The sequence below is a fragment of the Lacerta agilis genome, chromosome 12 (assembly GCF_009819535.1).
Source record: "Lacerta agilis isolate rLacAgi1 chromosome 12, rLacAgi1.pri, whole genome shotgun sequence".
Taxonomy (NCBI): Eukaryota; Metazoa; Chordata; class Lepidosauria; order Squamata; family Lacertidae; genus Lacerta; species Lacerta agilis.
In genome coordinates this window covers 50919049-50943795 of record NC_046323.1, presented here as the reverse complement: position 1 = coordinate 50943795, position 24747 = coordinate 50919049, and the positions used below count along the sequence as shown (strand labels likewise).

At 48.7% G+C, this 24747-nt stretch overlaps 1 protein-coding gene across 3 annotated transcripts in view; it reads left to right on the top strand.

Moving 5' to 3' along the window:
- GJC2 (gap junction protein gamma 2) overlaps positions 1-24747 on the top strand; it is a 52097-nt gene that overhangs the window by 5510 nt on the left and 21840 nt on the right. Inside the window, exon 1 of one of the 3 annotated variants that reach the window (XM_033165632.1) lies at positions 323-408. The exons of 1 other annotated variant lie outside the window; for it this stretch is intronic. The gene's annotated coding sequence lies outside the window, so the exon portion shown is untranslated. Of the gene's footprint in view, positions 1-322; positions 409-20541; positions 20633-24747 lie in introns of those variants that run through there. One more of the 3 variants, XM_033165633.1, reaches the window with a different exon arrangement.

The following is a 24747-nucleotide window of genomic DNA, read 5'->3' as shown; positions in this document are numbered from 1 at the left end:
AGCAGGAGAAAACGTGCAACCCGTTTGTGTCTTGAGTCGGTCTCGCAGTCTCAACTTCCTATTGGAGGGAGCCAAACATCCCCTCTCCTTCTCCCATCCCATCCTAGCTCGCTCACTCAGGAAGCCAAACTTTCCAGCCAGACTCTCCAAGACGTCTGTAGCGGGAAGGGAGATTGGTTTGAAGGGGGGTGGGAGGGAGGGGAGGACCGGGAACAAGCCGAGAGCTCAGAGGTCTGCTCTGACTGCGCGCTCTGTCAAAAGCCTTCTGGAGAGCAGAGACCCTCCGTGCCAAAAGGAAACGAAGTTTGAAACCCAGAAGGGGCTGCCGTTTGGAGACTGGAACTTATTTCACAAGCTCCGGAAAGACGATGAGACGCTTTTGCAAAGCGATAAGGCCAGGAATTCCTAGTATGTCTCTTTTCTTCCTCTTCTTGCATTTCTAAGCTGCTTAAATGTTGCTACTGGTTCTCTCTCAGAATGCTTTGCAAATAACCAGCATACCTCGGAATGTTGTTTGCAAATTTGATAATTCCTCTTCCTTTTTAAATTTTCTGTCTTGAGATGGGGGGGGGCAGTTTGAGATTCAGAGGCAAGCTGGATCAGATCAGCCCCCAGCCCCAATCCTAAAATGTGTGCTTGCGTGCAAGAGGATTCATTATGCTTCGTAAGGGTTAATTGTGCCACTTGGCCGACTTTGATCTACCCTTTATACAATGCAGCCAGGGTGCGGTGGAGTCAAGGTCCCTTAGTGAAGATTCACTCCGTCGCCTTAATGTCTCTGAAGTCCTCAGTCGTACGTGCAATCTAAAAGCTGAGCAACTTGGAGGCTTCTCTTGTATCACAGTGCAAATCTATGAGTGAAGCAGGGTTTCTCTCGACTGCATGAGCAGGAAATATCATTGCTATGGTTTAAACGACAGGAAGCGGGTGTGGGTGTGTTTGTGCCATTTAAGAGTGAGAAAGAGAGCTCCTCTTTATCCTGGACACTTGAGGTATCTATATTTTTTAGCACCCACCTTATTTCTGTGATAGTAAGTTACTTTAAACTGTTTTTGGCATCGTGTTTTAATGTTTTAGCCCACCACGGGACCTTAGATTGAAGGGCAGGTGAATAATGATGATGATGATGATGATGATGATAATACACAGCTGGACCTGGGATAGCTCAGTTGGAAGAGCATGGATCTCATCTCAGGGTCGTGAGTTCGAACCCCACATTGGGCAAAAGATTCCTGCTTTGCAGGGGGTTGGACTAGATGATGTTTGTGGATCCTTCGAATTCTATTATTTTTCAACCCACACACAGGTAGTTCTTTTCTGCCCTAGACACTGCGATGAAGTTGATCAGGTTTTAGTAAATGTGATTTTTCTAATAGATTTTCTTACAGATTTCCTTATTTCTTTTTGTACCAGCACTGTGGGCAAAATAGCAAGCTTAAGATTGTGCATTGGGACATCAGAAATTGCCTAATTCAGAGCCGGGTCACTAGTGCATCTAGCTCAGTATTGGTCACACTGACTGGCAGCTGCTCTCCAGGGCAGGGGGCACCCCCAGCCTTCCTTGGAGATGCCAGGGATCGAACCTGGGAGCTCCTGAATGCAAGGCAGGTGCTCACCCACTGAGCTGCATCCCTTCCCCTTAAGCAAACTCTCAGGTAGGAAGAAAGCAGGGATGATGCTCGTTTTACAGGTGTCCAGTACCTGGCCCACCTCTGGAGTGTCACAGGTACTCAGCAGTGCAGTGTTGTCAAGGCTGTGTAAATGCAAGCATTTCTTTGCCTCCAGTGACATCTCAATAGCTTGATAACTGTGCAGATGTGATACACGGGGAAGGGGCCGTAGCTTAGTGGCAGGGCATGACTTGCATGCAGAAGGTCCCAGGCCTTCAGTGTTTGCCAAGGAAAGAATCTCCTTGATTTACAGCTGGAAAGGAACATTTGGCTCCTTATGACCCTGTTAAAATGACAAGAGTGGAGGGAAACGGATAGCTCAGGGCGGCCTGTCAAACAGACTGCCCGCGAGATGGCTGAAGAGGAGGAATTGAAGTGGTTCTGAGAGGCCTCAACGTAGCGGAGTTGCATCTGGAAGCTGTTAAGCTTCTCAAAGGACTCCACCCCACCCCGTCACCCTCTCTGAACTGGCGATGGGTCTGGAGAAGTGAAGGACTTACAACAGATCTGCCAGCATGCGGGTGTGTGCGCACCAGTTTTTAAGTGGAGTTTAAAGGTGCGATGATGAAGGCATTCATTTATTTTTGACCCTGCCCAGGAAAACCAATTTGCTGGACTACAACTCCCATCATCCCTGACCATGCTGCCTGGGGCTGATGGGAGTTGTAGTCCAATAACTTTCTGGAGGATTACGGGCCAACCACCCCTGGAGTGCACATTCCCACCCAGCATGGACAATGGCCAGGGGAGTAGGAGCTGCAGCCCAGCAACATCAAGGGCTATTGATTGAAAATGCATTGGCTATTTATGTTTTACATTGGTCAGACTGTCCAACTAGTATGATATTTTCTACTTTGATAATACTGAAGCTCCCCAAAGGTTGAATGAGAAAGACCTCTTTCACATTACCTGGTACCTGAGAACCCTTTTTCATAACTGGAGACACCAGGGATTGAACCTGAGACCTTCTGCAGGTGATTGCTCTCCCATTGAGCAATGGTTTCCAATACGGCAACAGTACGGAGGGGTGTACAAATCTGCTCGTTTTCTCAGTATCTCATTTGTACAACCTTAAATTCGGTTTCTTATATTTCTATATCACTTTGTGAATTTTTTTAAAAAACAAGCGCCCGTGAAAACCCACCCGCATATTCCGCCCCCCCCCAATATACACAATTTGGTGTGCAGTTTTGCCTAACATGCACACTTTTGAAAGCAATTCCCCCCAATAGAATGCATTTCTGTATGTAATTTTCACTAATATATGCAATTCCATGCACACATTCACCAAATACGCATTTTGTACAAATGTGCCTAATTTCAGCAGGGGAGATGGGACCCCGTGGGCAAATTTATTGCGGTGAAAGCTGATGCCGTAATCCTTGAAAGGGTATGCTGTAATAAATAAATTCGTTTGTCTATAACGGGGTGGCCATCTCCCAAGAGACTGCGATCTACTCACAGAGTTAAAAACTGGCAGTGATCTTCCCCCTTTTTGGGGGGTTCAGGTCAAAGTTGTTGAGTTTTTTCAGGGGGGAGGTAAAATGTTGAGCTTTTTTAAGGAAAGCCACAGTTGTTCAGCTTCTTTGGGGGGAGCCAATGATCTACCAGTGATCTACTGCAGATGTCCAGTGATGTACCGGTAGATCACGATCTACCTGTTGGACATGCCTGGTCTATAAGATGTCACAGGATTCTTTGCTGTGGATTTCCCCCAATATCATACTGTTCTTATGAATATCAGTGGTGCGGCCACACTTGAGATACTACTGCGCACGTCCTGTTCTGACCCAGCACTTTCCACCCCCCATCTCCTTTTAAGCACCACTAGGGGGAGCACACCCCTCTTCTCTTAACGCATAGCTGCCCAGGGAACCAGAGCATTCCTTGGTCAAAGGAAAATCTGATTCTGCAAGTGACTCAAATGGAAACTATGGCAGCGAATCAAAATCGCGCAGAATTGGAGCGAGTCATAGCAAATTGAAAGGGTGGGTGGGGACTTAAGGAGGGTCTTGGAGCTCTGCATGGCAGACTTATCTTAAGAGAGCCCCTTCTTTATTCTCAGAGGTCTTCCCAACATCATTTTTATTGTGCTTTTTATGATTATTTGCGCTCAGGTTGGTGTCAGGGCGGTTCTAAACAATCTCAATGCTGCTTGCAAATCGTTTTTGAATCGGTGCATGTGACGCCGTGGTTGGAGAGGGGAACTAGACCCTGGGAGACCGGAGTTCAAGTCAGCAGCTAAATCGATGGCGTTTTCGTTTCCACTAACTGAAGCCAGAGTTAGTGGCAGCTTTAAAGTGCTGGATCATGTCCTAAACTTGCAAAGGAGGGAGGTCAGGGAATGTGGTGTCATTAGGACCTGTTAGGTTGCTGTGCTAAACAGGCTTGCTCTACAAAGAACTCATCCATATTTAAGCTTTCTCAACACCCATTTTTAACCCCAGCCTGTATTTTGTTAATGTGCTGTGCGCCCTCTCTCTCTCTCTCTCTTTCTCTCTCTCTCTTTCTTAACTGATGGCTTTTAAAATTGTAATTTGTTCTAACGCCCTTACAAAATAAATGACTAAAACTGCAGACCACATTGCGTGGGGGCATTGTGCCCTGAAAGGCAGATTAGAAATCTGCTTAAATAAAATAATAAGAATACGGCGAAAAACCTTGTCGAGAATCTTGAGGACTTGAAAACTGCCCTTTTAAAAATAAAACGAAAAATGAAAGCAGAGTTTCTCATGTTTCCGCTTAGAGAATAGCTCCTGCGTTTGAAGCTAAATTCCACATAAGCCCCTGACACAAGGCGTTGTTGAAATTGACTTCAACTGTTTTAGGTCACCCAAAAGCAGTTTATCAAATATATGCTTTTGTTCATGAGGATGAGCTGCACTATTCATTCAAAGCACTATTATACCACTTTAAACAGTCCCAGCTCCCCTACCAAAAAATAAAAAATCCTGGGAACTGTAGTTTGTTAAGGGTGCTGAGAGTTGTTAGGAGACTGCCTGTCAGAGCTAGAGTTCCCAGCACCCTTAACAAACCAAAGTTCCCAGGGTTCTTGTTTGGTGGGGAAGCCACGACTGCTAAAGCAGTGCAGGAGTACTTTAAATGTTGGCTTTTGAATGCTCACACCCAGTTTGTACAATGATGCTGTCGTGCTCTGTGCCACGATAGGTTATGCTACCATACAGTGTCTTCTTGCATCTGTGCATTGAGTCTGGCCGATGGATGTGTCTCCTCTTTCTGAGCGCCTGCCGATCTGACTCCTGCCCAGAGAGGAATTTCAGCAGACCCCTTTTCTGATGTACTTTTATGGCTGCTGTCGTCCTTCCCGTGTAGGACAATGGAGCCGTTTGTTGTTCTGCCTAGCTATTTCCTCTGAGCTCTGCTGGGAGAAGCAGTTAAGTCGTGCCCTCTTCAAGGGGTGACAAATTTCAGCTTCCTTTGCTGAAGCGCTTGCAAGTAGATGGACAGCCGTGTATCCGCCACCCCATCTGTTTTGCTTGTCACATCTGCATTGGCCCAAGTGGCGCTGTTACATTCCTATGGCAAAGTGGTTTCATCCTGGCAAGCATCTGGACATGACCAGGGGCGGAGGAAGGCTCCACACTACCCGGGGCGGTGAAATGAGGCGAAACATTGTGACGTCACGATGGAGTGCGCCTGCGCAAAATGTCGTGCAGGTGCACTCCATTGGCGGGCCGCTGCTGCTTCCGCAGCCCCCTTTTAAGCCGTAGAGCGAAAAGGCAGCTTGTGGGGCTGCCGAGCGCTATCACCGGCTCCCCCCCGATCGCGCAAAGCAGCCCCACGAGCCGCCTTTTCGCTCTGCAGCTTAAAAGGGGGCTGTGGAAGCGGTGGCCCGACGATGAAGTGTGCCTGCGTGAAATGTCGCGGAGGCGCACTCCGTCGTTGGGCCGTGCGCTGCTGCTGCCAGAGTGATGGAGGAAGCGGCGGCATGTGGGGGTGACAAGCGGCGGCCCCACCCACCACTCCCCACGTGCCGCCGCTCGCTCGGTTGCCCCAGGAGCAGCAGCGCTTCACAGACAGGGGGCTGGGCGGAGGGGCTCCTCTTGGGGAGTGGCGGGAGGGGCTGTTGTTTGTTATCCTCCTCCCCTGGCACCCGGGGTGTAACACACACACCCGCCCCCTAGCAACGCCCCTGGACATGACCCTGCCTGGAGGCAGCGCACAAGCTCCTCCGAGCTTCCTGGAGGAGAATTGGGATGTCCGTGAAATGATAATTGCCAGCATGGAGGCCAGAGAGAGGTGTTGTATGTAGAAACCAAGTTACTAACAATTAACCTTTGTGTTGCAAACAGTAGATCAGCAAACAATGAAACAAACAATATGTGGGACATCATTGTTGTTGTTGTTGTTATTCTTTTTGTAGTCGTGCTGAGGAAGATTATTTCGAAACAGTGTGATTCTCCGGATCACTGTCCTGCACACTACCACCTTGGCACCACTCCACGTGTATCTGCGTGCATCTCAGGACTGATTTATTTATCGACAGACGGATATTGTCTTGCTGGCTACTTAAAGACTTACATTGCTTTCAGAGACTTTTGTGCGATGTATCATATTTGCAAGAGCGTGCACATTTGGGTCTCGTATTATGTTATGTTTGTTGCGTTGAAAGAATTAGTGCCTTTACTATTTACAGTGGTGCCTCGCAAGACGAAATTAATTCGTTCCGCGAGTGCTGTCGTAGAGCGGAAATTTCGTCTTGCGAAGCACGGTCGGAGGAAGCGCGGCTTTACGGGGAAAAAACACAAAACATTTTCGTTTTGCGAGTCGCGGCCATAGGGAAAATCGTCTTGGTAGTCACCCTTTCATTAGCGAATGCCTTTCGTCTAGCGAGTTTTTCGTCTAGCGAGGCATTCGTCTAGCAAGGTACCACTGTATTGGTCTACGTGTTGCATGTAGAAACCAGCCTAGTGCACAAAGGCCATATTTACAATTGCTGCCCCACCCACTCTTGCCTCTGGCCCCGCCCACCACTAGCAGAAGAGGACGGTTCGCCACCCCTCTTCTATAGGGATGCCCAGATCTGATCCTTACGCAACATGGGGGCTCACGGTCTCGAGCCAAGGTGGGCCATTGCAGTCCATTGACCTCATTCTGTGCACGATGCTCTGGGCATAATGAGCCAGGCCAGAGACTGTGACTTTATAAGACTGGGGGATTGGGGGGGGGGGGACTGACTTCTACTGAGCTGGTAGCTGCAGTGAATCCCGGGCGCTTCTCAGCCAAGGAAAGAGCAGAGAGTTAACTCTTATTGTCAAAGATAACAGAGTCGCTTCTGCGACTCTGGAAACTTACTCACACCTGTCTAGCATCTAGGTCAGGGGTCAGCAAACTTTTTCAGCAGGGGGCTGGTCCACTGTCCCTCAGACCTTGTGGGGGGCCGGACTATATTTTGGAAAAAAAAAAAATTGAACGAATTCCTATGCCCCACAAATAACCCAGAGATGCATTTTAAATAAAAGGACACATTCTACTCATGTAAAAACACACTGATTCCCAGACCGTAAGTGGGCTGGATTTAGAAGGCGATTGGGCCGCATCCGGCCCCTGGGGCCTTAGTTTGGGGACCCCTGATCTAGGTAGCTGTTCCCAGCTCTGTGCTCTATGGAGCGATTGCAGCAATTGGGGACCACTCCCCCTCCACCAGTTTATGTACCTTCCCCTGATATAGCCAGAGACTATGCCTGCATGGAAGCATCCTCTGCTCTTCCCACTTCATTTCTTTCCTGGTTCTGGGAGACAGTGGTGCAGGGAAGGCGAGGAAAGCACCTGGCCCATCACTAACCTGGCCTGCCTCTTCCTCCAGCTCTGGAGCTTCCCCTGCCTCCTGATTCTTGCCTCTTGACTGGTACAGGTCCCCATAAACCACTGCCCCTCTCTCCCTTCTGAGTAATACCCCTCCCCACTCCCCCACTATATTTAAGGATCTGGTGACTTCTGTTTCAGTGTATCTGAAGAAGTGTGCATGCACACGAAAGCTCATACCAGGAACAAACTCAGTTGGTCTCTAAGGTGCTACTAGAAAGAATTTTCGATTTTGTTTTGACTATGGCAGACCAACACGGCTACCCACCTGTAACCTCTCTCCCAAGTCAGACTCCAGTCTCCTTTCCACGGTCAACACTTGTCAGAGTCCTGTCAGTCCCTGAACACAGTGCCACCCTCTGGCTGTTTGCAGTAGTGTCGCTGAAGTACAACAGTGAGCTGGTTACAGGTAGGTAGCCGTGTTGGTCTGCCATAGTCAAAACAAAATAAAATAAAAAATTCCTTCCAGTAGCACCTTAGAGACCAACTAAGTTTCTTCTTGGTATGAGCTTTCGTGTGCATGTACACTTCTTCAGTGAATCATAGAATCCTAGAGTTGGAAGAGACCACAAGGGCCATCCAGTCCAACCCCCTGCCAAGCAGGAAACACCATCAAAGCATTCCTGACAGATGGCTGTCAAGCCTCCGCATAAAGCCCTCCAAAGAAGGAGACTCCACCACACTCCTTGGTAGCAAATTCAACTGTCCAACAGCTCTTACTGTCAGGAAGTTCTTCCTAATGTTTAGGTGGAATCTTCTTTCTTGTAGTTTGAATCCATTGCTCTGTGTCCGCTTCTCTGGAGCAGCAGAAAACAACCTTTCTCCCTCCTCTATATGACATCCTTTTATATATTTGAACATGGCTATCATATCACCCCTTAACCTTCTCTTCTCCAGGCTAAACATACCCAGCTCCCTAAGCCGTTCCTCCTAAGGCATCGTTTCCAGGCCTTTGACCATTTTGGTTGCCCTCCTCTGGACACGTTCCAGCTTGTCAGTATCCTTCTTGAACTGTGGTGCCCAGAACTGGACACAGTATTCCAGGTGAGGTCTGACCAGAGCGGAATACAGTGGTACTATTACTTCCCTTGATCTAGATGCTATACTCCTATTGATATAGTGAGCTGGTGAGGTTTTCTCTCTAAGTTGACAAGTTCACCACGGTGGCTCAGAATAGGGCAAATGGGACCCGCTTAAAGGTCCCCTGGCTGAAGATCCTCGGAACCTTATCAAGAAAAACTTGCCGGCACATTTTCAGTCTTTTCTCCTGTCGTGTGGTTTAGAAAATTAGTGTCTCATGTTCTCATATTCTGCGCCCCCGAGTTCTAAGAAATAATCGTTTTACTGGATCGTGTGCAGTTGTATCACACATAGGGGGAGAACACAAAGGCTGTCCTTTATTCCACACCGCGCTGTTGTTTACTCTGCACCATCGCCTGGTGTTCGGAGCTAAGCTGCTTCTGAACATGGAGGTTCGACATAACTATCGCAATCAATAGCTATTGATACACCTCCTACAAATTTGTCTCAACCTTTCATTTTTATTTGAAAAATGGAATCTAATTAGCTGGTGGGTATTGGGCCATCTTGCAGCAAGAGATCCCTTACGTTAATTGAGCATTGTGTGTGGCGTATCCCATAAGTTAATACGTTTATGTGGGGAATGCCCTGCCCTGATTTCCGGGTGCTGCACATGCATGAGCATCAAACGGCGACTCTGGGGTTAAAGATCGGGGTTTGTGGTCAAAAAGACAATGGGCGCATTCTGCAGTTTCAGCTCCTTCCTCCGCGCATCCCCGCACCACAGAGAAGAAGATGACTTTCTTTATGCGCACACACCACCTCCAGTGATGTATCAGTTTTGCGCAGGCTGCAGACTCTCCAAAGCACACGGCCTCCAGAGATTAAGCTTTCAATGGGCCAATTGTGGAGTTCAGATAAAGACTCCCTTGACACGGATGGGCTGTGGTCAAAGGTCCCTGAACAATCTGACCATCGAGCACAGGGCACGAACTATTTTCTCAGCAAAGGGATGGAGAATAGGAGCGCGTGTGGCAGACGAAATTTGCTAGCCGCCCCAGAACAAAGCGGAGCATTCTGCAAACTTGCCTCCCGTTGCTCAGCTACGATTTGATGCCTCTATTGCTCTCTCCGGAGCCGCGAAGATGATCTGTGGCCTTGGATCGTGGTAGGAAGGTTCTCTCAGAACTCGTTTACTGCCATGTTTCCAGATGCTGTTAACATGGATCGGGGATTGCCTAATATAAACATCTGTGAAATTGCCACCATCCGCCCCTGGTCAGAGGATCTGCCTTTGGAGCTTAAGGATTCCAGATGTGCTTGCCTGATGCCAAGCCGAAAACAGAAAGAGGAACCGAGCAGATGAGATGGATGTTCCAGCCGTGGTTAGGTCCCAGTAATTGGGGACACGTGGGGTACTGCGCTCTGTTTTCCTTTGCGGGGGTCGTTCTTGCCTTAGCGGCGGAGCGTTGCTAGGCTCTCAAATATATATTTGCCATCCGCTGTCCTGCGTGTGCCACTGACTGTGCTGCAGCCCAGATGCCGCTGGAAATCTGTTTGTCAAATGGAAACCGCAAGAGACAGAAGTTTTGGCAACTTTGAGTAAGTGTCTATTCAGATTTGTTAAATATGGGAGGAGGGGGGTGTCTAGCACCGAGCAGTGGAGACATCTGGTTTCCTTGTTCATTTTATTATTATTATTTGGATATAAAAAGTCTTACATCAATCTTTAAAAGAAGTCCAAGCGCACAGTTCAAAATGTTTGCAGCTTAACTTGCAGTTTTCCTTCAAAGAAGCGTGTTGAGCATTTCTTCCAGCATTTTGACAGTAACCCTGGTTAGTTTGCAATAAGCACTTAAGATGGCATTTTTTTTTTTTTACTTTTAATAGGCTCCATAACCTACATAAAAAGAGCCTATTAAAAGCCTATTAAAATTAATAGGCTCTATAACCTACATAAGGGACCCAGGTGGTGCTGTGGGTTAAACCACAGAGCCTAGGGCTTGCCGATCAGAAGGTCGGCGGTTCGAATCTCTGCGACGGGGTGAGCTCCCATTGTTCGGTCCCAGCTCCTGCCCACCTAGCAGTTCGAAAGCACGTCAAAGTGCAAGTAGATAAATAGGGAGCGCTCCGGCGGGAAGGTAAACGGCGTTTCCGTGCGCTGCTCTGGTTCGCCAGAAAGTGGCTTTGTCATGCTGGCCACATGACCCGGAAGCTGTCTGCGGACAAACGCCGGCTCCCTTGGCCTATAGAGAGAGATGAGCGCCGCAACCCCAGAGTTGGACACGACTGGACCTAATGGTCAGGGGTCCCTTTACCTTTACCTTTATAACCTACATAATAAGTTTGTATGGCCTGTTCCCAATTAACTATTCGACTTCTGCCCTTCTGGCTTTGCAAACCATGTCTTAGATATCAAAGACACAGACTGCCCTGTGGAATCTGGTCCAAGCCAACTTTTATCTTCCTGCCTTGTGAAGCCAGCTACGGGTTCAAAGGTCACTTGGGAGGGGCACACTGGCCTTTCCCCACAAGAATGCTTTGCAGACCACTGCATTGGTTTATCCAAATGCGTCGGGTGTTTGGGGAAGGGCCATGGCAGAAGGTCACATGTTCAATCCCTGCAATCTCCAGGTGCAGCTTCGAGAGAATGCTGCTTGAAGCCCCGGAGAGCTGCCAGTCAGTGTTGACAATATTGCAGTGGTCCGACTCTTCATAAGGTAGCTCAGAGGGGGTTTTAGGATAGCACGACTGGTTCTGCCGCTTTGGGTACCATGCCGTAGGGGGCACCAAAACAATGCTCTAGAATGGAGTGCGAGAGGTGGAGGGGGTGCGCCAAATTTTAGCATTGTACAGGGCACCAATTTAATTAGAGCGCACAAAGTCCGCCACTATGTAGCTCCCTATGTTCCTATTAGGTAAAGGTAAAGGTAAAGGGACCCCTGACCATTAGGTCCAGTTGCGGACGACTCTGGGGTTGTGGTGCTCATCTCGCTTTATTGGCCAAGGGAGCAGTTGTTTGTCCACAGACAGTTTTCCCGGGTCATGTGGCCAGCATGACAAAGCCGCTTCTGGCAAACCAGAGCAGCGCACGGAAACGCCATTTACCTTTCCACCGGAGCGCTACCTATTTATCTACTTGCACTTTGACGTGCTTTCGAACTGCTAGGTTGGCAGGAGCAGGGACCGAGCAACGGGAGCTCACCCCGTCGGGGGGATTCGAACCGCCGACCTTTTGATCGGTTTAACCCGCAGCGCCACCCGCGTCCCCTATGTTCCTATTAGGGGATGGGCCGAATCTCAGTGAAATAACACTTCCCTTGAATGCGGAAGGTGCCAAGTTCAATCCCCAGCACCATCTCGGTCGGCCTAATAACAGGACTATGTTCCTGCACACAATCATGTGCGAAACATGCGGCAATAAAAGAAGAACCCCTTTATTCTTCCAGTTATTTTTTTATTCCTCTTTCTAGGTTTTTTTGGCTTTCCAACTTGGCAATCCAATGGGAAGCAGGTCCTGTTTTTGAGGGATATCTGTTCCAGATGGTTGGATTGGCTGCTCTGGAACGAAACCACTTCCGTGTGCACGCGTGTGTAAAACCAGGCAAAGCTTTGGCCCGGGAGGAGACTTCGACCCGAGGAATGTGGAGAGGGGCATTTCCCAATTATTATAATAATAATAATATTTTTTTTAAAGAAACCCAACCATCCTCATTGTTGTAGCTCCTGATGAGGAGGGAGCTCCCCGCCAAGGGGTGCCAAAGCAAATATTTGCAGCACAGGCTGAGATTGCCCGAAGGAGGGGTTGCAGGATGCAGGCGTGTGCTCCGATGGGCGTGGAAAGGGATGCTGGCTTCATTCAGCAACTAGTGCCGAGGATGTGCTAAGGGGAGGGCAAGGGTCACTGGCAAGAACTGGCTCTCTGCTTCAAGCCCTAACAAGGGGGACACTGGAAAGTGCCTTATTCAGAGTCAGACCATTGGTCCATGTAGCTCAATATTGTTGACACTGACTGGCAGCAGCTCTTCAGAGTGTCAGGCAGGCGTCGCTGCCAGCCGTTCCAGGAGACGCTGGAGATTGGACCTGGGGAGAATAGCTGTTTCCTCCTTCTCCTCCATTCACACTCCTGTTGTTTAGCCTGCTCCTGTTCCCCACATCCCAGTATAACTCCCCTGGAGCTTGACTTTCCTAGTTTCAAGAGACAGAGGGCTGTTACAGACGACCTGTTTCCTGAGTGTTTGTCCTAATTTTCTTGCAGAAAGCTTACAAGGAGGGTAGACTGCGCACACAGTCTTAACCGAACTCTTCTTCTGATTCATTTAGGGCATCGGTAGGGAAACTAAGGCCCCAGAGGCCAGATCCAGCCTAATCGCCTTCTCAATCCGGCCCATGGACGGTCTGGGAATCAGTGTGTTTTTACATGAGTAGAATGTGTGCTTTTATTTAAAATGCATCTCTGGGTTATTTGTGGGGCATAGGAATTCGTTCATTTATTTTATTTTATTTTTTGCAAAATATAGTCCGGCCCACCACATGGTCTGAGGGACAGTGGACCGGCCCCCTGCTGAAAAAGTTTGCTGACCCCTGATTTAGGGGGTAGTTTATATATGACAATTTATCCTGCATTTGTCCTGACTTGCTTGCGGCGTGTTTTCATGTCTTCTCGTTACTAATTTAGTCATTCCAGACTTTTCAGAGCATTTTCAGCCAGTGTGGTGTAGTGGTTAAGAGCGGTAGACTCGTAATCTGGGGAACCGGGTTCGTGTCTCCACTCCTCCACATGCAGCTGCTGGGTGACCTTGGTCTAGTCACACTTCTTTGAAGTCTCTCAGCCCCACTCACCTCACAGAAGTGGGAGGAAGGGAAAGGAGAATGTTAGCCGCTTTGAGACTCCTTCGGGTAGTGAAAAGTGGGATATCAAATCCAAACTCCTCTTCTTCTTCTTCTTCTTCTTCTTCTTCTTCTTCTTCTTCTTCTTCTTCTTCTTTCTAGAGCCCTTTAACCCACTTTAATGCACATGTATTGAAATGCATACAGGGGGCGGCTGGAGGCACCCAGAAAACCCAGATTGTGGGATAACCAGCCTCATATAACCAACATGCTTAAGTCTAATTAAAGGCACAGAGGAGTTAAGACCATAGAGTAAGCTGTCCTGCCAGGCTTAGCTCACATTGGGAGGAACTAGGTAATCAGGCCTAGTGTTCTTTCTTGGTATACCTGATGAACTCAGCATGTGCAGAGGGTAAGATGATGGCTCCAGCTTCACCACATGGCTCTAACAAGCCTTTCTTGATAGATAGAAATAAATAAATGAGACTCTTAATTTCAGGGTCACGGGTTTGAGCCCCATGTTGGGCAAAATATTCCTGCATTTCAGGGGGTTGGATTAGATGACCCACGTTGTCCCTTCCAGGTCTACAATTCTAATGATCTCTGGCAGGATTCTGTCGGGATAACCAGTTTCTGGGATAACCAGCCGTCTGAGAGCCTGCTCCGGCTGGTTATGATGGGTCCGCTGGTTATGAGGTTTTCTTGAAGGTCGTGAGGAGTTTTCGGAAGTCGCAAAGGGTTTTAAGAGGATAGGATAGGCAGCAAGAAGTAAAGTAAAAGGTGTGGCCGAAGAAGCAGGAAGGAGGCCAAATAAAACAGACTGCAGTCGGCTGTTGGGTTGCGCTCTCCCAACTACTCTCTGTGCGTGTTCTCTCTCGTGTTCTCTTTCGTTTTCTCTCTCCGCTAACAGAGAGCAGGGGCCATTTATTAACAAATCATACAATGTCATCAAACAAGCATTAACCAATAACAACATTGCAATAGCCAGTGTTTCCGGGCGGGAAACCAGCCTTGTGACCGTTACCAGGACGCTTCCTGGCGCGCTTTCGGGGAGGCGCGGAGGGATCCAGGCTCCAACTCCGGCCGGATCTTCTTTCCTTCCGTGCATTGCGCGGAAGGATCAGCAAAGCGGCAAACGCGCGGGAAATACCCCAAAACGTATTCCCACAGGATTCCTTCTCAGCCCTGCTACTTGAGACCCATTTATTTATTTATTTATAAATATGAATATTTATCTTACCTCCAAGGAGATCAAAATTGCACACACTGTTCTTCCTCCTTCCACAGCATCCTCACAGCAGCCGTATGAGGTAGGCCCTGCTGAGTGTTGGTGACTGGGCCAAGGTCACCCGGTGAGCTTCATGGCTAAGTGGGGATTTGCACCCTGACCCCCCCGGGCCCTGGTCCAACATGTTAAACCGCTTGGACCCATGAAGCCTCACCTACCTGTCTTACACCTGATGCCATACTGAACATCAGGTGTGGGGCAGGTGAAAGCCTGGTTCAGCCAAAAGGGGGTTTGCAGGCTCAGCTGATCGTCCGGGCCTGCAAAGCCTCATGGATAATTCTGGGCAATCTAGCACCTTGAAGGGGGCACCTGAGGACCTCATTGGGCAAGAAAGATCACCCGATTTCATTGTGACACCACATGATTGACAAATGGCCAGCCCCGCAATGGGTGGGGGAAGGTAGTAATCTGGCCCACCAGTCCCCTACCCCACCCTGCTCTAACCATTACACTAGTGTAGGACAGCAGGGGTTGAACCTGTGGACTTTGCGCACAGAGTTGTTCTGCATACGTAGCGCCACGCCCGCGCTCTGCCACTGGCTTCCCGGTGAAAAATCCAGGTGAAACTAGATTCAGCATGAGGTTGGCCTCACCCCTTGGCGAAAGCACTGCCGTCCTGCTCTTAATTACCCCTTGGCAGTGGCCAAGAGAGGAGTTTCACAACCGGCGGTGGAAAATTAAAGGAGGATTGAAACAGCAATATTATGGCCTTTAGGAATGGCTTGTTCATTTCCTGCTCCCTTGCCAGAGCATTAAGATACTGGCCGGTAGAGAGCTCCGGACCCTGAATTGCTTGTGTATTTGACTCATGATGTGGGGAGCTGAGCTACACCTAGTTCCAGCTATTGAAATGCCGGCAGCCGTCCCTGGCTCACAGGAACTGACCCTTCCATTGTTGGAGGAAGCTGCGATGACACACAGGGTTTATTACCTATTCTTCCTTTCCATGTGTGTGCGCGTTGAGGCTGGAATTCCAGTGGGCTGGGGCAACTGTCTGGGGATACGCCGGGAAGACTCGCCTTAGCCGAGGAATGCAAAGGTTAGTTGGGGATTGAGAATGATGAGCTGGCGTTTCACCTCCAAGTGAAGTCCAAGGGCTGCCAACATCCCGGACCCCCCAACCCCATCTTGCCATAATCACCCCACTGTCTTTCATGCATGCGCAGGGATTGCTGGAAAAAAAGCAATAGTCCCTGCTGGGTTTTCATGTGCGGTTCCTCAGCGGCCTCTAGTTCAGGGTTTCCCAAACTTGGGTCTCCAGCTGTTTTAGGACTACAGTTCCCATTATCTCCCTGACCACTGGTCCTGCTAGCTAGGGATGATGGGAGTTGTAGTCGCAAAACAGCTGGAGAACCACACTTGGCATCTGCTTGCCTGCTGGAGGTTCTGGTTCTGCAAGGGAACTTATGGTGGGCATTGGAGTCTTCCTTGAATTTCTCTTTGGGGTGACTTTTGTATGTGCTTCTCGTTTTAAATCTCAGGGTCCTACCCAGAGGCGGAGCTAGCCACCCGCGGCGAGTGGAGAGCATCCCAGGGGGTGCTGCCCACGGCAAGTGTCCCAGGGGGCAGGGTAGTGACGTCACCACAACTCAGGGATGACACCCGGGGCATACCGCCACCCCCACGGCCCCCCTTCCTGCACCAGTGGTCATACCACCTTATTGGGACCTGGTATAAAGGGGTTTATACCAGGCCCAGTGGTGGATGGTGCCTGTGGCTTGCAAAGATGCGTAGATTGGGCAAAATTGCATATTAGGACAAATTCGCTGGTGAATGTCCCCTGGGGCTTTTAAAATTGCAAACTGATATGCAAATATAGAGAACTGAACTTCAGAGCTGAAAAATGAGAAAACCGAGATTGACAAATTTGCTCACACCTAACCCTAGGCCTGGTCAATTGAGTTTTTGAACCTCCTGCTAACTGTAGGGACTGATACTGCCTTCCCAGGCAGGCAGCCTCACTCCCGCCAGGTTCCCGATTCAAGCTCTGGAGTTCCCGACAGCCGGAGAATTCTGGGGGCGCATTTCCATTCACATGGGGGGTCCATGCTAGAAACGGTGCTAAAAAAGCCAATGCAATTCTGGGCTGCATCAATAGGAGTATAGCATCTAGATCAAGGGAGGTAATAGTACCACTATATTCTGCTCTGGTCAGACCTCACCTGGAATACTGTGTCCAGTTCTGGGCACCACAGTTCAAGAAGGATACTGACAAGCTGGAACGTGTCCAGAAGAGGGCAACCAAAATGGTCAAAGGCCTGGAAACGATGCCTTATGAGGAACGGCTTAGGGAGCTGGGTATGTTTAGCCTGGAGAAGAGAAGGTTAAGGGGTGATATGATAGCCATGTTCAAATATATAAAAGGATGTCATATAGAGGAGGGAGAAAGGTTGTTTTCTGCTGCTCCAGAGAAGCGGACACGGGGCAATGGATTCAAACTACAAGAAAGAAGATTCCACCTAAACATTAGGAAGAACTTCCTGACAGTGAGAGCTGTTTGGCAGTGGAATTTGCTACCAAGGAGTGTGGTGGAGTCTCCTTCTTTGGAGGTCTTTAAGTGGAGGCTTGACAGCCATCTGTCAGGAATGCTTTGATGGTGTTTCCTGCTTGGCAGGGGGTTGGACTGGATGGCCCTTGTGGTCTCTTCCAACCCTATGATTCTATGAAAATTAATCGGACTTGCCTGCTGCTCCTGGCATTGTTGCTCCATCCTCACGGACTGTCACCTCGTTGTGCCTGCCTTATGCAGACAGCTTTGGGCCCTACCTCCGTTTTTTTCAAATAGGAGTTTGTGGGGGGGGAGCAGACCCGGTTTGAGCACACAACTGATCCCTTCCTTCCACCATTCATAGATGCTCATTCATTCATGAAAATCATGCCACCCCACGAACGAAGGAAAAATGCAGCGTTGAACCGGGTGGAGGTTTTGTTGCCATGCGGAGGCCGCTGACTCGAACGTTTTTGGAGTTTAGCTCATTTTAATCTTTGTTTTTACAGCTGCTCCTCTCCCCCCCCCCACCCCTCTCCTCTCCCGGGGGCTCTTTATTACTCCTTGTTCTCTGGAGTGGCTTGTTAACAGTGCGGTTAAATGCGCTCATATTTCTATATTGGGATGAAACACCCCAACACCAGATTCCAGTTGTGGAAGGAAAGAGGACTTGGCTTGCGGCCTGGTCTTGGGCAGACGAGGACTACACCACTTCAGACGGCAGCCGAAGGATACTTTATTATTATTGCCCCCCCATTAAATATGCACACAAATTAAAAACTGTACTTAGACAGGCGTGGGGGACTTTCTTCATCCTGAGAGCCGCATTCCCTTCCGCTCAGACTTCCAGGGGCCACATGTGCCAGTGGTGGCTGAGACCAGAGGCAAATGTGAATTTTGCTTTCATACAGTAGGCTTGTTTCTGTGTAAATCTGTCAGGAGCCAGCCAGCAGTAAATCACACTGTGCGAGTTGGAGTTAACCCTTTATTAGCAAGAACAGGATCTGCACAGGAGTGTCAGGAATGATCAATAGGAGTATAGCGTCTAGATCAAGGGAAGTAATAGTACCACTATATTCTGCTCTGGTCAGACCTCACCTGGAATACTGTGTCCAGTTCTGGGCACCACAGTTCAAGAAGGATACTGACAAGCTGGAATGTGTCCAGAAGAGGGCAACCAAAATGGTCAAAGGCCTGGAAACGATGCCTTAGGAGGAACGGCTTAGGGAGCTGGGTATGTTTAGCCTGGAGAAGAGAAGGTTAAGGGGTGATATGACAGCCATGTTCAAATATATAAAAGGATGTCATATAGAGGAGGGTGAAAGGTTGTTTTCTGCTGCTCCAGAGAAGCGGACACGGGGCAATGGCTTCAAACTACAAGAAAGAAGATTCCACCTAAACATTAGGAAGAACTTCCTGACAGTAAGAGCTGTTCGGCAGTGGAATTTGCTACCAAGGAGTGTGGTGGAGTCTCCTTCTTTGGAGGTCTTTAAGCGGAGGCTTGACGGCCATCTGTCAGGAATGCTTTGATGGTGTTTCCTGCTTGGCAGGGGATTGGACTGGATGGCCCTTGGGGTCTCTTCCAACTCTAGGATTCTATGAGCACAGCAACTCGTCTCCGGTAGGTCTTGCCCCCATGAAGCAGTTGCTGAGGCTGAAGATCCCCGTCTCCCCACAGCTGTCTAAGTCCCCTCCTCTTCAGGGTTCCCCCCCCAGGCAATCTGAGACTGAGCCTGCATGAATCAAACATACCTGCCCCTTTCATGCCTCTCCTGGTTCGGGGAGACCAGTGGGGCAGGGAGGTTGTCGCAGCAGGAGGGGGAGACACCTGCAACTCTTCACCAGCCTGACTCATCTCTGCCCTTGTCTTCCTCTCTGGCCTTAGCTTCTGCCTCTGATTCTGGCATTCTCTCTGCCCCAGGCTCTTCCAGCTCACTAAACCCTGTTACCTCTTCAGCTTCTGACACCTTCTCTTCCCGGTCTTCTCCCTATGATCGCTCATCGTCATCCCACCACCAGCTGGTTCCTCCCACTATTCTCCTGTGACATCACATTTCTTTAACCTCTGGCAAACCAGAGGCACACCCAGAATTCGGACACCCTCTAGCCAGGCCAAAACACTCAAGGAGGGTGTGAGGGAGGGCTCCTGGCCTGGGGAGAAGGCGTGTGGCCAGAGGGCAAGGCCCAAGGGCCAGAGAGAGAGACCCTGAGGGCCACACATAACCCCTGCACCTGAGATCCCCCACTCCTGGTGTAAGCATTTCTGAGCTAGCTAGAACAATGCTTGGACTTGGTGCAAGGCAACTTCCTTTTAGGGGGGGACTTATTGAAATGGGACAGGACTGACTGTCCAGGCCTCAGCTATTTCCACACTCTCAAAAAATACAAAATGTGGATAGAGTCTCAGCCTAGGATCTGGGAGGCCAGAAGGAAAACTCCACTCGGCCATGAAACTGACTGGGTGACCTTGGTCCAGTCTCTATGTTACAGGGCTGTTGTGAGGATAAATTGGGTTGGGAGCGGGGAGGAGGAGAACCACCCCCCCTTTGAACTCCTCGGAGGAAAGATGGGCTGTAACCAGAACAGGCAAGCGAAATGCTAATGTGCTTTGTTTCGACGGCAGCTTTATCTATCTATTTTTAAATGGACTTGAGCAGGTTGCTGGGTCTTGGGATTAGGTCCAGTCGCGGACGACTCTGGGGTTGCGGCGCTCATCTCGCTTTATAGGCTGAGGGAGCCGGCGTTTGTCCGCAGACAGCTTCTGGGTCATGTGGTGCTTCTGGTGAAACCAGAGCAGCGCACGGAAATGCCGCCGGAGGTGTACCTATTTATCTACTTGCACTTTGACGTGCTTTCGAACTGCTAGGTTGGCAGGAGCAGGGACCGAGCAACGGGAGCTCACTCTGTTGCAGGGATTCGAACCACTGACCTTCTGATCAGCAAGCCTTAGGCTCTGTGGTTTAACCCACAGCGCCACCCGCGTTCCTTTTTCGCTAACTTACTTGCAGTCAGATATCACCGGTACCTCGTTTTCATATAATTTCCTTCCAACGTACAGCAAGCATGGTGAGAATGTCAGGTCAGTTTTCCATAACCTTTCCCAATCTGAAAATTCCAGCTCTCCAGGGCTTCAGGCGGCGAAATTCCCAGCCCTACCTGGAGGCACCAGGGAATGAACCTGGGACCTATTTGCCTGCATGGAAACCGTCAGTCGTCCGCACCTGGGAGCGGTGATGGACAAGCCGCCCCCCTCCTGCTTGCCTGCACGAACAGAGCCAGCCCTCCTGGGTGTCATTTGGGATTGGGGGGGGGGGGTGGAGATTGGAGACACCTATGTAAACACTTTCAGGAAGCCACTCCAGCTCACTTTCTCCGGCTTCCTGCTGCCGCTGGCACATCAGCCTTGTTGCCATCCAGCTGTGAGCGAGCGGGACCTGAGCTTCGGAAGAAAGAAGAGGCGTCTCTCCTGCTCTGCTCGGAGCTGCCTGCCCCACCAGCTCTCTGGAAAAGGTACCGGGGTTTGCAAAGCGACTCCTTTCAGGGGAAACAAAATAGAAAATTCTTTCCAGTAGCACCTTAGAGACCAACTGAGTCTGTTCTTGGTATGAGCTTTCGTGTGCATGCACACGAAAGCTCATACCAAGAACAAACTCAGTTGGTCTCTAAGGTGCTACTGGAAAGAATTTTCTATTTTGTTTCGACTATGGCAGACCAACATGGCTACCCACCTGTAACCTTTCAGGGGTTTCGTGCATCAGCCTTTGGCAAGGAGCAAATGCATTTCCGAAAGCTATTTTCTTCTCAATGCAAGCTTAGGGAATGCTCGTTTTCGGTAATAAATCATGCCAACAATCCCTAAGCTTGAGTGGGAAAGAAAATAGTTCTGCAGAAGTTTTCTTTGCATGGTCTGCTGCCCGCTGAAACCTTCCTGCTCCTGATTATATAATTTAATTATTTTTCTTGAAGTTTGAGATTTGAGGGAGTTTTTATGAACTTGGTTCCCCGTAAGTTACAATTTGGAAGAGGTAATACTGGGTGTGCGCGGACCTGATTATGCTGTTCTAGTAGTAGAGTCCTTTAAGTTCCTGGGCTCTATAATTTCTGATAACTTAAATTGGTCAAGCAACATCAATAGTATTATTAAAAAGGTCCACCAGAGGCTGTATTTCCTGCGTCAACTAAGGAAATTTAAATTGTCCCAGGAAGTGTTGACCCAATTCTACAGAGGCATCATTGAAACTGTTCTCTGTAATTCTATAACAGCTTGGTATGGTACAGCCTCCAAGAGAGACAAGAAAAGGCTCCAACGAGCTGTAAGAATTGCAGAAAGGGTAATTGGTGTTAGCTTGCCTTCAATAGAGACAATTTATGCTACCCGAGTTAGGAAGAGAGCAGAGAGAATTGTAGCAGATCCTTTACATCCCGGTCATCATCTGCTTGATTTACTTCCATCTGGACGTCGCTATAGGACTTCATATACAAAATCGGCCAGGCACAAGAATAGTTTTTTCCCTTGTGCCATTAAATTGTTAAATTCATAGTTGTATAGCTTAAGGGGAGGTAAGATATGGGTGGGGTTTCTTTGCTTCTTTGTATTGTGAGAGGAACAGTGTCTGTATGTTTACATTGCAATGTAGCCGAAACAAATTCCAAGTATGTTGGAAAATGTACTTGGCCAATAATAAATTATTCCTATTCCTATTTCTATTCCTATATATAATGCATGTGCGCATACATACAAACACACACACATATATTTAATGAGGTTTGATGCACAGTCTTACAGATAGTGAGAGCTGCTCAACAGCGAAACGGAGTGTCATTATTAGTGATTAGTTATTGAATTTTTCTACCACCCTTCTTCTGAGGATCACAGGGCAGAGGTTGGATGGCTGTCTGTCGAGGATTCTCCAGCAGTGATTCCTGCATTGCTGGGGGGTCAGACTAGATAACTTGCGGGATCTCTTCCAATTCTACAAATCTATGATTCCATTGTTTGTTATTAGCTTGCTTTTGCTGGGAACGAAGATTAACAAAAGGCTTGCAGTATTTTTAAGACAGTCTTATCAATAATTTGGGGGCTTTTAAACTGTGGAGAGTGGATTTATTTTTGGACTTACCGCGGACGCAACAGTTTTCCGTGTTAGAAACGGGTGCCTATTGCAAACATGGAGGGGGGTGGTTATTTATAATTATATATAATTCAGGTGATATGGTATAACATGGTGCTACAGTTTATTGTATTGCTAATTATTCACACGTTTTGCAAGACATATGCAGCCGACTGCAACTAAATCCTTCGAAGACAGAGGTGCCTGTGGCTGGGTCAGGATGGTATAGGGTTGGGGGACCAACTCCCTTCTCTTGTGGGGGCTCAAATTAGTGCCAGTGCCTTCCGTTAAGAGCTTGGGTATAATTCTTGACGCCTCCCTTTCCATGGAGGCGCAGGTTGCAGCAGCACTCAAGGCGACATTTTTCCATCTTTGCCGTATCAAGCAGTTTGTCCCTTACCTTTCCCGCCCCGACCTGGCCACAGTGATCCACGCGACGGTCACCTCCAGGCTTGACTACTGTAACTTGCTGTACGTGGGGCTGCCCTTGAAACTGTCCCAGAAACTCCAGCGGGCGCAGAATGCTGCAGCGAGGCTCCTCACGGGGTCCTTGCCGTGGGACCACATTCACCCAGTGCTTTACCAGCTGCACTGGCTCCTGGTGGAGTACCGGGTCAGGATTAAGGTGCTGGTTTTGACCTTTAAAGCCCTATGTGGCCTAGGACTCTGGGACCGCCTCTCCTGCTATGTCCCGCAGAGGACCCTAATGTCCATGAATAATAATAGCTTAAGGGTCCCGGGCCCTAAAGAAGCCAGATTATCTTCCGCCAGGGCCTTTTCAGTGATGGCTCCGACCTGGTGGAATACTCTGTCCCATGAGACTAGGGCCCTGCAGGACTTGATCTCTTTCTGCAGGGCCTGTAAGACAGAGCTGTTCTGCCTGGCCTTCAATTTAGCCTGATCCTTCATTCCTTTTTCCCTTCCCTTTTTCTATGAAGAAACCCTTCTGGGACGCCACATTTAAACTCTTCCCTGGTCTCCTTGCTGGTCCTAGCAGGACCAACTTGGCCAGTTAACCCTGGTGATGCTGCATTTCTGTTGTACTTTATGCTGTTTTTAAGCTGTTTTTTAAGTCACTTTTAATCAATGTTTTAAAAATCGGGAAGGGTGGGGTATAAATAATAATAATAATAATTTTATTAATTATTATTATTATTATTATTATTATTATTATTATTTATTAATTAATATTATTTGCGCTATGCAGGCAGATACAAAAACAAGAACAAACTTTATTTGCATAGCCTACAGGCCATTGCATCAAAAAGACACATATTACAGATACTGATAAAAAAAACCCTATAATATAAACCAATAAAATGAGCTGAATCGGGATTCGGCGCAATTAAAACAAGAATAAATGAGATCTTAATTATGAGGGGGCGCTGTTATCATTCAGCCGGCAGCCCTCAATTTCATGGCCCTCTCAACAAATCTGGTTACCTTCTCTGTCGTCTGGGTATTCTGGTCTGCCAGGAGGAAAAACAGTATGTCCTCTGGCGATCGGCCCGGAATGGCAAGTGAAAGGGGCATGAAGATCTCTTCCCTCAAGTCTTTATATAAGGGGCAACACAGGAGTACATGTGACACAGTCTCCACATTACCGACTCCACAGGGACAGAGTCGATTCTGGAATGGTGTTTTTGAGAATCGGCCTTCAAGAACAGCGGAAGGTAGCATATCTAATCTGGCCAGCGTGAAAGCTCGTCTATATTTTGGAATAGTTAAATTGGACAGGTATGCCACCTGGGAGTCCAGGTAGGAGGGGGGGGAAGATGAATGTACCATGCACTGAATTTCTTAATGATGGCCAGGTTATTTTGCTGTTCGATATTCTTCAGGCGCTGGTTTATGAGGCTTTTTTATGCAGGCAGATATAGCCATCTAGGTAGGTGTGTTTTGGGCGGGGCTGCCCTTGAAGACAGTCCCTTAAATTGAGTTGATACAGAAGGTGATTGTGAGGTTTTGTCTGCGGCCAGCAAGCTGGCTCAAATTACACCAAGCCACTCTTTGCCAATTTCGCTGGGTGCTGGTCTGCTTCTGATGGTCAGCTTTTAAAGCCTTAAATCAGAGGGGCTGCTAACCCCCAGTTTGTGGGCCCAATCCCACTCTCCACTAAGTAAATTGTTCTGACCCGTGAAGACGTTGCCGGTTTTGGCGGTGGCAAAGACATTTACAAAATGATAGAAGATACAGCGCTGTGGGGAGTTGGGCAGAGCTCAGTGCCAAAATGGGGGGGGGGTGCAAATTGCCACCTCTCCGGTAATCAGATTGATCCATTTGTCAGTAATCCTCTCTCCTTAAGTGCTCTGCAGAGATCAGGCGAGCAGAGGGTTGCGTGCCTCTGTGTGTGCATCTTTTGTGTGTGCTTATATGTTTATAACGCGGGTGGCGCTGTGCGTTAAACCACAGAGCCTAGGGCTTGCCGATCAGAAGGTTGGCGGTTCAAATCCCTGCGACAGGGTGAGCTCCCATTGCTCAGTCCCAGCTCCTAACCACCTAGCAGTTTGAAAG